The sequence below is a fragment of the Podarcis erhardii genome, assembly GCF_964252035.2.
Source record: "Podarcis erhardii genome assembly, chromosome: 5".
Classification (NCBI taxonomy): domain Eukaryota; kingdom Metazoa; phylum Chordata; class Lepidosauria; order Squamata; family Lacertidae; genus Podarcis; species Podarcis erhardii.
The window spans coordinates 30730174-30743435 of record NC_138509.1 but is presented as its reverse complement, the minus strand read 5'-3'; the positions used below and the strand labels follow the sequence as shown (position 1 = coordinate 30743435).

The window sequence follows — 13262 nt, the reverse complement described above, 5'->3', positions numbered from 1 at the left end:
GTATACATTAAATATAATATGCTTGTAACAATCCAACTGAGATCTCTTGGCAGCAACATCTTCATGCCACCCCAGTCTCGACACTGCCCTGCCTTGCCCCTGCATCATCCCAGGAGGCACCAGTGCTGCTCCTTCTGGGCTTCTGAATGGAAACTTGGTCGCTCTCATGAAGTCATATCTTCTTGGTTCTCATGGACCTCTTGGTGGCTTACATTACTATCAGCCAGGGTATCCTCCTGGGACACCTTGCTAGTTTGAGTAAAGGAGGCACTGCATCGCAGCAGTTCTACAACTACTTGCGAGGTAGGTCCCAGAAGATAGCGCTGGAGATGCTGCTCTGCCTGTTAGGACTTGTCTTATGAAGTTCTGCAAGATTCTATCTTGTTCCCCTCTCCTTCTTAAACACCAGCACCCTGGAAGATGATGGCTAGAGATTTGTGGTGAAGTGTTGTTGGTGTGTTGATTGATACTCCCCCCACCATCCACCCTTGTCAATGCAGAAGCAGGTGAAGTGGTAGGAATTCTGAACCTTGACAGGAGGCAGTGATGGACTAGATCAGCGGTTCTCAACCTGTGGGTCCCCAGATGTTGTTGACTACAACTCCCATCATCCCTAGCTAGCAAGGCCAGAGCTGACCTAAACATAGTCTGTAGTAGGTCTAGGTGGGGTTGCAGCACCTTGGACAGCTCTGAGCTGACATCTTGCTCCAGGGAGGTCTCGGAACCCAGCTGAGCAGGGATGATGGGAGTTGTAGTCCAATAACATCTGGGGACCCACAGGTTGAGAACTGCTGGACTAGATGAAGGTGAATAAGCTGAAGCTCAATACATACAAAACAGGTGTGGATTGTGTAGTTACGACACAGCACGAGGCTTGGTTGTACCTAGGTGGCTGTCTTGTTCTCTGAAAGAGACAATAACATTCTTGCCTCACTGCCTGACTGGTGTGTCCTCCACACCTTCCCTGGCAGGGGCTATGCTTCACCAAGGAGTCACTGGTCTCCCTGTTTTGGGTGGTGTTAGACCAGGGGCAACCAATGCAGTGCTCTCGAAAAGTACTGCAGTTCCCATCAATGCTAATCAGCATGACCACATGCCAGGGATAATGGGAATTGTAATTCAACTATATCTGAAAGGTACCACATTGGCTACCCTTAGACCATCCCTGAAGGAGCAGGTATGTAGTCTGGAGTTGCTGTGGGACTTAATATTGCTCTTGAATTCCCAGACAGCAGCTGTGGCCAGCAGTGGCTTCAAGCAGGTCGGTTCTCCATCTACAGCCATTTATACTGACTGTGTTGTTGCATGCCACTAAGTTTCATGGTTTGGTAACCTTCGGGCTGGGCTACCTTTGAAGGTTGTCCTGAACCTTCAGTTGGTTCATCATGTAGCCACCACCCATCTAATTTTCAGAATGCCTGAAGACAGCATAAGGCACTGGTGTTAAAAACAGTAAAACAAGTGCTGGATTTAGTCAAGCCTTTCATATCATTGAAGCCAGTGGTGGCTGTTATCCATTAGGACCGGTAGGGTGGAACTCAGTGAGACTAACAATAGCCAGAGCCAATGATAGGAAGAGCCAATGAATTTTGTCTCCACCCTACTTCCTGTTGAGTCCTACAAGGGCAATGCTGAGAGACTAAGGAACCTGACAGCCAGGACCATCCCCTGGGCTAGTTGTAAATGGGAGGATAGACAGGTAGGGTCTGGCTGAGGGAAGACTTGACCTTGCCCCATATGTCCTAATGGACCAGTCTCCAGTCCTTGCAAAAACATAACTTAAAGGAAGGTCTTTGTTTCCTTATCAGGATCCCCATATGTTATTATTTATTGCACTCATTAGTCACTTTTTTAAACAAACTCAGAGCAACTTACAATGTAAATACAAAAACCAAAACAAAATTAAAACTAGAAAGGATCACAGGACAGTTTACAATATAAAGACACATACCGTTGTAACAAATAAAAACAACACACACACCCAGTTTAAAAGGCCATAGATTGTTTAATAAGCTGAAGGGCCTGGGAGAAGAGGAATGTTTTTCCCTGGCGCCTTAAGATACAAAATGAAGGCACCAGGCAAACCTCCCTGGGGAGAGCATTCCACAAATGGGGAGCCACCGAAAAAAGGCCTGTTGATGTGTTGCCACCCTCTGGACCTCTCAGAGGAGGCATATGAAGAAGGGTCTCAGATGATGACAGCAGGGTCTGGGTCGGTTCATATGGAGAGAGGGTGGTCCTTGACATATTGCGGTCCTGAGCCAATAGGTCAAAGGCTTTATAGGTCAAAACAAGCACTAGCACACACAGAACCCACTAAAGCAGGTCTCAAAGCTACTAAGAAGCCGCCTTATTTTGTTTCTTCTTGACTGAATTCAGGATGCTGTCCATGAGCAAGTCTTTCTCAATTGCAGCACTCTCTCTTCTTGTCCCAGAGAAGCCCACCAGGCTTTCTAGAAATTTTGACCCATTTTTCCCCCTGAGGACGTTCAGAAGGTGAAACAGGTTTTATTTTCTGCCCTTCGGACTTGTATTGTTTACTATAGTTTTAATGGTTGCAATTTAATGAATTTTCAAAGTGCTGTTGATGGCTGCTTTGTGTTAAATCTTTACATTTTGTAAGCCACCCTGAGGGCTTTTTCAAGACCACATACAAAATAAAGAAGTTCATCTTCTGAGCATCCCAGGAGAGAAAGCCTGTTTAAGTAATGGTGTGGGAAAGTTCCATGATTCTGAACAGCTATGGCTGTTCTCCCAAGTGACAAATAGTTAAGCAGAGCATCCTTTTCAAACAGATTCAAATGGAGAGCAGAGGAGATAACCCGAGATTCTTTCCGCAGCGCAATTTAGGCAAAGGGGGTAAAATAGAAATAGTTTTTCAAAGGTCAATGGACTCTTACATTAGGAAAGAACAGAAACCAAGTAGTCACAGTGTAGTCATTATCACAGGAAAAGAATCAAGCTGTGTTTAATTTATAAAATGAGATGTGCAAATTTGTTTGCAGGCCTTGTCCCCCTCATTCCAGATGTGTGTATTAAAGCTGTGGTTACTCACTGGTAGCGAAGAAGGACTCTGCACATGGTCAGAGATCCTATCTCCCTTACCTCACACATCCTTGGTCCAAGACCTGCCTAACCTGAAGCCTTGAGTGCATGTTATATTTATTGAGTACATGCTATATTTTTTCACGATGGAGGCTCTGCACTTCTTAATCAGGGGTGCATGGCGGGCTGAAATTCAACAGGTGCTGCATCCCCATGCCAAGAAAGCAGCAATAGGGAAAGCTGTCCGTTTGGATGCATTCAGTCTGTCTCTCTTACTTGCCCTGTTCTCATGCTTTTAACATGGACCTGACTGAACATAGAGCCTCCCCACCAAATCACTTTATTTCCATGACGGAGAGAGCTTCACCTGGTGAATTTCTGCAGGGCATGATTTTGCTAGGGATGGCTGAGCGGGGCCAGTATAAAGAAAAGACGGCAACTCTAGTGCACAACCTTTGTCTGGAAAAAAAGAGGGAGGCCGATTTCGCTAACTGCAAGGTCGCAAAGGATTCCTTGGTTGCACCTTTGTGGGGATTTGTGTCCCGCCCCTGATCCCCAGAGCAGGAAGGGGGCGCTTAAAGCCCGCGCCTACAAAGAAGTTCGCCACATAGTGTCAAGCACGCGGGTGCCTTCCAGTTTCTTCCCTCCTTTCTGAGATTAAAAAAAAAAACCCCAACTGAAACCAGACGCCCGAAAGCGAGCCGACGGCGACTGTGCTGCGTTGCGCTCGGCGACGTTTCGCGGCCCCAGAGCGCGCGGTGGCTTTCGTGCGCTCCGGCTTCTCCCTCGGGGCGGGAAGGGTTGTCGGAGTCGCCAAAGCAGCGGGTCCCGTGACATCAGCTGAAATATTCACCGCTCGCCCGCGGCTGCTCGGGCTGCTCCTTCCTCCGTCCGCGCGCGCCAGCTGCGCTGCTGCAGCTGCTTCTCCGACGACTCCTGGCTGCTTCCGCGGGCGGAGGAGAGAAAGAGAGCGCTTGCGCTTGCGCTGGGGTATATATATAGATCTCCTCCTCTTCTCCCCCGCCGCCACCAACCTCGAGGGAGCTGCTGCCGCGCCCCTTCCCCCCCCCCCTACCACGCGCATCCCTCAGGAGGGGGAGGCGCCCAAAGTTGCTCGGCTCCTCAGGCGAGCGGAGCGCCGCCGGGCAGCAGCGACAGCAGCAGCAGCAGCAGCAGCAGCCGGAGAAAGAAGCGGCGCCCGCGCTCCTTTGCTGGACTCCTGCGAGGCGCGCGAGGCTGGGAAGGCGGCGCTCTGCGGCACAGGAGGAGGCTCCCGGCCGAGGAAAGCGACTGGATTACGGTCGGCGGGCCATGGCAGAGCCGGCGCTGGGCTGGGCAGGTCGGCGAGCGAGGGACGGCAGGAGGTGACTTGGCTTCGCGGGACTTGGCCACGACGCGCGCCCTCCCCCCCCCTCTTCCCCTCCGCGAGCTGGGGCTGTTCCAAAGGAATTCCTTCGCAGGCTCTTCCTTGGCCAAGAGCCGAGCGCCCCTCGCCGACGCCAGCCTGGGCAAGCGCACCGCTCGCTCCCCCTCAGCCGCCCACAGGTAAGGCCAACTTTCCAGCCCCCCCCCCGCGCGCCCCTTTCTCCGCCGGAACTTTGAGGGGCGCTTCTTCTTCTTCTTCTTCTTCTTCTTCTTCTTCTTCTTCTTCTTCTTCTTCTTCTTCTTCTTTCTTGGATTCTTGGTCGCTCCGCGCGCCTCGAGTCGAAGCGAAGACCGAGCTGGCAAAGTCCTTCGCCGCCCCAGCTGCCGGGTTCAGTTAACTTGGCCACGTCGGAACTCGGAGCGCCTTGATGGTTTTAGTCCGGGGTGGTTTTTTTTTAATAGCCTGCCTGGTTCCAGAGGTTTATGGCGGGTGGCAGCTGAGCGAGAGCAGCCGGCAACTCAAGTGAACAGAGAGAGGTTGCAGGGTTTTCGTTCGTTTGTTTTTTGTGAAGGAGAAAAATGGTTTTGTAAAAGCAGTTCCCGCACGCGCTCTGGGCTTGTGTGTTTCCCTGAAGGCGTCAATAAGGCGGAAGGGGGACTGAGAAGGTGCGCTGCTACCGCTGCGTGTTTCTTGTCAGAAAGTTCTCACCTCAAGATACGAGTGCTTAGGATTTCAGCCTTAAATATTCTGAGGCTGCAATTCTATATCCACGGACCTGGGAAGCAAGCTGAATGAATGGGTCTTTCTTCTGACTTGAGCAGGAGGCTGCAGAACCACTGAGAGTCTGTAATGGTGCTAAGATTCTTGCAGTTGCACATAAGTCCCATAGAACACGAGGGCTTACTTCTGAGTAAACATGCATAGGATCTGGCTATGCTTTTATCCACCAGATGACAGGTAGAAAATGAAGGGGGGGGGAGCATCCTCCTCTTTGGGTTCTCATCTTGAGCACTCTTGCAAGGGAATAAGCACCATTGAAAACCGTGGGACTTGTTTGTGAGTCAACATGCATGGGATTGTGTTGCCAGGGTCTTATTTATCGATGATACTTCTGAGTTGACTTTTCTAACCACCCCAGCCAGGCAACATGCAGTAGGAAAGCCCTGTGACAACTGTGCATTAACGAAAACAAATTGGAATATAGGAGCAGCCTTAATAAAGTAAAATGGGGTTTTGCTTTTTTTTTATTATTAAAAAAAGAGCAATTTTAATACTAAGAGCAGGTTCAAGTGTCTTTTTAAATGCAGCCTCTAAGAGTGTTGAATCCAATAGTGCAAAAATGAACAGTGAAAGAAGCCATAACATAAAATAATGACAATCTAAGCAGCTATAGATGATAGATAGATAGATAGATAGATAGATAGATAGATAGATAGATAGATAGATATAGATGATAGATAGATAGATAGTGCTGCAACCCTATGCATACTCACTTAGGAGAAAGCCCCACTAAACTCGCTAGGACTTACTTCTGAGTAAACATCTATAGGATTGGGTTCCCCAGACGCAGTTGCTTTTTTTCTCTTTGACCACCTGTTCTGATGTAGTTTCTGCAATGAAGGCAACTGACAGCATTACCTTGTGCATATTTACTTAGAATTAAACAGGACTTTCTCCCAGTAAGCGTGCGTATAATTGCACCGAGAGCTTGGAAATACGGTGAAAAGGAGCATGAAATTTGAAGATCAGTTAGACTCCAAGTATATAATAGAGAGTGTATAGGGCTGGCAACTTCTGTTCTCTCCCCTCCCTTTATTGCAGAGCTTTTGAAATTGTGTGTACCTTGCAAAAGGCTAAATAAGTACATAAAAACAAAGCTTTCCCTACCACTCCACCTCAGTGCTGGGAAAAGTTTAAGCTGTTAAAGACACCAGGCAGGAGGACAATTAAGAGCTGGCAGCCCCCAGAGCTTCTCTGGCAAATTAATAGAAGTCTGACACCTGATGCCCACCTAGGGCACCAAGCAGGAAGGTAGGACAGCTCTCGGAGTCCGCTGCCTAATCATATAGATATTCCAAACCAGCAAAGCTTCCTTAGTCCTTTGGAAGGACCAGGTTGCATGGTAATGAAGACACACAAACATGCACTGATCGCTACTTTGGAGGCACTTGTTGGATGGGAATGCAATTTTGCTGACAAGTTGTTTTACGCAGCAATCACTGTCTGGGGGCTGCCCATACGACTGCAGCTGGGCAGTGCAATCCCATTTTTGGAAACTACTCAGGCTGAATTCTGCGGGATTTATTCCTTACTAAATGTGATCAGGTTGCCTGCAGTCCTTTTTAAAGTGCTTGTCTGTTTGGCAGTCGTGCTCCCTAGACAGGGGCTTGTAAGCATCTAACATTGCACTGCTCCTATTTGGCATTAAGTTCTATTAATTTCAGTGACTGTTACATTCGTGTAGAGCTACTTTAAAAGCATGGAACTTGACTCAGCAGATGCATCAGAGTGGGATGGGGGCTGCAACACCTGAAATGCTTCTCTGTTAAGAATATTTATACCCTGCCTTGCATCATATAGTTCAAGGCAGCTTTTGTACAGTAGTGTTAGTCAGCTCTTCTAACCACCTTCTTGTCATACCCCAAAGCCCCAGATAAGTGTGCTAAGGCATGAAAACCTTAACACAAAGGAGGCTGTTGAGCCTAGTCCTAGAAAGCAGCACATTCAGGCTGCCCAAAGCTGTGTGACAGACTAAGCAGGGACCTCCATCCCTTGAATGTGAAGCTAAATGTTAACTTTCTTCCAGCAAGCACCTCCTGGCTTATCAAATTCCTTCACCTATAAAGCCCCATCCCTCCAGAGATGTCCTATGCAGCTATGTTTAGGGTTACTTTGCAAGCAACGGGGATCACTTGGAATACCCTGTACTTAAAACCCGGTGTGACGCTTTTTGAAAGGTCTGAGTAAGATTCAGCAAGTGTCCTCAAGGGTGGACAGATGATTGAGCAAGCTCTTCCTCTGTGGTGGGGTTGGTTGAATGGGTCCCATCTAGAAACCACTGTGTTCTCAATGAGTCCCAGTTTACTGGAAGCACACCTCCCATTGTTTCAGTGTAATTTTGTGAAGTAATCTTCTCTGAGGTGCACCAGGGAAAAATAAAACTCTTTCTGCATGGGTGATGACCAAAGAAGAGCATAGTTCATTGGGGGGCTGGGGCTGGGGAGTAACATGCCTTCCCCAATATGTTAGATAAAATTACATGAAAGAGAAACGATGCTATACAGTGCTTCATATGAATGATCACATTTGAAATGTGTTTTCTCCCAAACAAGTCCTATTGACTCCAATGGAACTTTGACTACACAAGGATTGCAGCCTTAATTTGATTTGCAATTTGATTCAGTTATAATCTGGGTGTGGAAAGTGCCTTTCCTTCAAGTAACTACAGGGGTCCAGCAATTGAGGGGGTGGGCAGGGAAGTGGCACAAGCTGCAGTATGTATTGGCATCCTATTCCTGGAGGGGTTTCCTTCTGACCCTTCTCCCTCTGGCACTGTCTATTTTCAAATGTAGCCTGGGGAATCCCCTGGGTGGATCTGCCCCCACCCTTACCCAAAAAAGCAACAATGTACCACCACAAAACTGTTGCCCTGTGTTTTAGTTTTAATGTATCCTGCTGCAATTGTTCCAGGGATCTCCTATTCTTTCCTGTTTCTCTTTCCACTCTACATGAAGTACTTTTTTTTTATTCATAGCTTCTCCCTTTCCCCCTCTTGGCATCTTTAACTGCATATATTCAGGGTTAAAGGTGTTAAAAGCAGGAAGGGATGGGATCTGGAGGCAACCTGTACTATTTTTAGCTGACCGGCTACCTATTGGCATCTTGGCCAAGGGATGGGGAGAAGAACAGAGAGCCAGCAAGTATTCAGTGCTTGAATATTTTTCACAATGAAGTGGATGAGTTGTAGATAGGCATAGTTCAAGAATTGTCTCATCTTAATATTATCTGAAGAAGAGCACTGTCTGCAGGAACAATTTACTAATTTATGTTGTGCTTCTGCTTTTTGTACCAGCCATAACTACAAACTTAGTAACTTGTTCATGTGAGTTATGGCCCATACCCCACTTAAAGATGCCCACTTTTGCAGAATCTGATTTAAATGTTAATAGATTAGGTAAGGGCAAATATACTTCTTTCTTGATCACATGCTATTATTTTAGTGGTGTCCAAAGACAGACTTTATTCAGGCAAGGATGGAATTGGGGGGGGGGGGGTTTAGAGAGAACGTAAAAGAGAACCAAGAAAAGTTAGAGAGAAATAAAAATAAGTTAGGAATGGAGAACAACAGTGGTAGGTGTTTTAATCTTTCTTCAGAGGATCACAGCCAGGAGTGGTAACCTAGACTCAGAATTAGTATACATTATATATTCCACAACATACCTCTAGATTAAAAACCATTGTATTTCTGACGGCTAGTAGCTTTGCACACTGACGCCAACAATGTCCAGCAACATCCTTTTGCCCTCCCTCCTTCATCTACTTATTGAAACCTAAGTGATTGAGCCAAGTCGTTATCAAAGCAGAGATAAAACGCAAAGAAAAGGGCCTCTCCTTGACAGGTGGCAGAAGCATGCCTACCTGTGTGCACGCTCCATTTCCCCAGCTCATAGAGAAAGAGAGTTTTACCCACCTGAGCCTGATGTTGCTCCTTGCTAGATCCTTATTTGATCCTGAGCTGCATACGTAGCCCCCAAAGAGCAACTGGGCTTTGGTTGGATAGGTTAGGCAAATGGGGGCACTGGCACCCTTTTTCCTCAGAAGCAATCTCCTATGCTTTCTTTTCTTTACAAAGGAAAACAATGCAGAAGGACCAGCTTTGACGTACAGTACTGGCCTTTGCTAGTATTCAGTTGTGCATAACAGGCAAATGAACCTGCCCAGCAAAGGAGGCCATGCCACAACCAGCTGATGCTCTCTGCTCCCCAAAGTGCTCCCTCTTATATCCTTTGTGATGAAGGAAGCTTGGAGGATATGAAAGGGCTGGTGAATGTGGTATTCAGATCTGAAGTACTTATTCATTCAGCATCTGCACCTTTGAATCAAATAGGGTCCCAGGAACTGCAAATATAGAACTAGGAATCACACTGGTGGAGGGGGCGGGGAAGAGCCTCTTTAAAGAGCATTCCCAGTTACAATATCTACCCAACCTCTTCTTCCACCTGCTCACTTGAAAACTGCAGTGGGTTCGGTGAAGGGAAGGAGGACTTGGGTTAGAAGCAGGTCCCTTGCTTTGATCTCTCTGAAGCCTCAATTTTCAGCTTAATCTCCCTCAAGGAGAACATCTGTCAGCGGCCTTACTTTGCATGGTTGAAGAGATGCCACAAATGGCAGGCAAAGTGGTGGTTTCAGAACTGGAAGTGAACTAGCCTTTTAACATTTCAACAAGTTCTTAAGCAGGTAGGAATGGGCTTTGTTGGCACAGATAACAAAGTCCTGATTTTCACAAAGTGGAAGGATGTTTTCTTGCCTGCCACCTTTCCTGGGTGTTATATAGTCTTTGGGAATGGGTGATAAAGAGGGTTTCCCTCTCACGTTCTCATTGTGTTTTGGGGGAGGGGGGGAGAAAATAGAGGTGGAAAGTGGACCTGAAGTGGTGCTCATGAAAAACTTTTGGAACCATTCTGCTGCATGATATCAGTTGGATTGGTGAGGTGGCAATGCGAGAGAGAGAGAGCCTCTTCTTTGAGGGAGTTCTGGATCTCTCTGCTTGCTGTTGTGTTTAACCTTCTTTAGTTAAGAGCTTGATATGCAACCAGGTTGGGCTGTGGTTGTTGCCTGGCAAGATATAATGCTAATGGTGATGTTTTTGCTTGCCAACAAATCAGCTTTGACCCTTCCAGTCTCACAGCAGGCACTTAAACAATAATGTTGTTGCTTTCTTGAGATTGTAATCCTAAACACACGTTCCAAGAAGCAAGTCCAAATAATATCACGGTGTACTTCTGAATGAACACGTTGAGTATGAGGCTGTTAGTGCATTTTAATGTTGAGAGGCATGGGTTCCACAATGGCTTGGGTGATACTTTTTGCTGAAAATAGCAAGCTTCCTGGATACATAGATTTCTGATGTACCCCCTAAATGGTGTAGGAAAACATTTCCCCCCTTAATGTGTGATGTGTTATTGGTTACTGTATGTAGCTTGTGTAGAATTTCTGCAAAGCAGTGCACTTTGACCCTCACTCAGTAGTACAAATTATTATATGGAATTGGAATTCCATTTTGGTTGGCTTTTCTAATTTACCTGTCTGAATTTGCTGTTTGGTTGTACCTTTGTCTAATTTTCATGGTTCTTAGCACAAAAACATTCCCAAGGCAGCATGCATTCTCTTCCATGGGTCTTGATTCTGCAAATAGTTGCAAACCTGAGCTGCTTTTTAAAAAATCATATGGTGTTTCCATAGTCCTAGGTGTAAAATTACCTGGTTGCACCATTGCACTAGGCAATACATGGGTCTATCTCTTACACTTTCCCATTTTGTTATTTGCCATGGGGAAAACCTGCAGGGCCAGTCCACTGGATTAAGGCCATCAAAGTTGGGGAAAGGCCCTGATTCAAGTCTGTGTGATAGTGCAAAAATTCAGTCTTGAGTATGGATGCTACGTCTGTCACTAGGAAGGCACAGCATATCTAGGTAAGAGGGAGAAGACAGATATGGTTATCATTTCTTCATATAATTTCATATAATTTCAAATCCTAGAGTTGATTTACTGGTTTCAGTTTCTCGTTCAGTTCAGAGACTTGAATGGAGCATGAATTAGGAATTTGAATTAGAACATCTCTGCATTCTATCATAATCTTTAGACAACCCTAGATCATTTGCCCATGCTACCTTGTCAATTGATAAATGCTGATGCCCTGATTGAAACCCTGTTTTCTGTTGAATTCATTGTTTGAGCTGCATTTGAACCACTGATTTGAATAAGGAACTGAGAACCACCTTGTGGCTTTGAACTGGGTGGGTGAGACTTCTAAGTGACTTCTAAGTGGGGACCAGCTGTGGACATTGAAACACCATGTCAGATCCCAGCGCTTCAGACTTGTGATAAGCTATGCTGGTGCACATAGCTGATCAGACAAGTAGCTTGGTTTCATCAAGTGAATATGGAGTGGCTTTGGAGGGGGTTTCCTCTAGGTAACCAGGCAAGGAATTTTCTATGCAAATGGAAGTGTACTATTTTTCTTTCTTTAGTGTTTTCAGTGTGGCACAAATTACTAACATACAAATGTATAGACAGGCTATTGTAAATTCTTGTGGACTAGTAACTCTTGCATACATATTTGCAAGGCTGGTTTTGACATAAAACACACACATACATCTCTCCCTTCAGGAAGAAGGCAATTTAAGGGTCCCCCCCCCCTTGCCTGTTCTGAGATTGCCAAGACCTTATGAGGAAACCCTTCCTCTGAATGTTTCAAGTTTTCCTGGTGCAGAGTAGAAAATGTAGAGGAATTCTTCCCCTAGGCACTGACAGTAATGGAATAATCAATCTGCTATTACTATTGCATGAGGCCATTTTTCTCCCCTCAAAGGTACTTGGAATGTTGACTCAGTGGAACAAGATGAGGTCTGGTCATGCCTAGCATGTTCCCCTGGCTCTCAGGATCTCTCACTGAGTGTCATAAGCTCATTCTATGAGATCTTCCTGGAGAGAAAAATGGAGTAAAGATTAGGTCAAGGAGATGATTAGACAGCAATCTTATCCTTTCCTTTTTTGAATGTGAGTTGTTTTGTAAAATCACTCCAGCATGACAGTTGTATTAGGATTTTGCGACAAGATGTACCCGCATCGCACAGGTTTATGACTTGTAGACAGCAGGGATACCAGGGAGCAGTTTGGAAAACCTGTAGCATGCAAGGTAATGCGCATAAGCAGTGAACATAGTCTTTGGACACATTCAAATCCAATTTGTATAGGCTCTCTTTTGGTCACATTTCACTCAAATGCAGTATATTTTGCTACTTAATCCCCACAGGTTCAAGTGTGATAAGTCCCTTGCTTAGCCATCCCTTCAAGCAATGGCACACACCTGCATATAATATAGACAGCTGGGGTTTTCTTGGACGTTTCTGTTGTCACAAGGGGGGAGCCTATATGCCAGTTGGCCAAATTGCCTATAACTACATAGCATTGCAAAGCAGCAGCCGGGTTGGCCTAGATAACTAGAATCCAAGCTTAACAGAGACTGGTGGGCAGTGAATGTGTAATAGCCTGCATTCTCTTTCTCTCTCTCATGCCTAGTTTTCCAGCAAGCTTCTTAGATAAACTCCGGCAATGAGAGGCATAGGTAGCAGACGCTGCAAAGCATGACACAGCTAGCAAACATCTTCCTTAAAAAAAAAATCTGTTCATAGAATAATGCCAAAAAGTCCACAAAAGGTAGCGTTAAGATGTACATTTAGATCATGTTAAAATGCCAAAAAAACCGAAGAGATTTGGCGATCATCTTTAGTGCTTCTAACCCCACTACGTTTAAGGAAGGGACACCATTTCAGATTTCATTTGGAGAGGTTGGTAAGGGAGTTCTAGTAAAGTTTAAAGGTCTGGTCTTGAATATGTTCAAGTTAATATTGCAAAAGTGTATACAAAGAATGTGTGGCATTTTCTTCTTCTTTCCTATTGTTATTGCTATAGCAATGTTAACATGACAAAAATGGCTATAGCATTATTATTATAATTAACATTTTAAAGAAAGTGATTTCTGACTTTGGTATGAATATGAAGCACAAAAGCCCACATAAATGCTCATAAAAATGGGGTGGTAGTCAACTAAGTTTTACTCAGAGTAGA

The 13262-nt window shown here is 45.6% G+C and overlaps 1 protein-coding gene across 1 annotated transcript in view; it reads left to right on the top strand.

Annotated features, from left to right (window-relative positions):
* The first annotated feature begins 4036 nt into the window (after positions 1–4036).
* CDH23 (cadherin related 23) overlaps positions 4037–13262 on the top strand; it is a 383781-nt gene continuing 374555 nt past the window's right edge. Inside the window, exon 1 of the mRNA XM_081861783.1 lies at positions 4037–4590. The gene's annotated coding sequence lies outside the window, so the exon portion shown is untranslated. The remainder of the gene's footprint in view (positions 4591–13262) is intronic.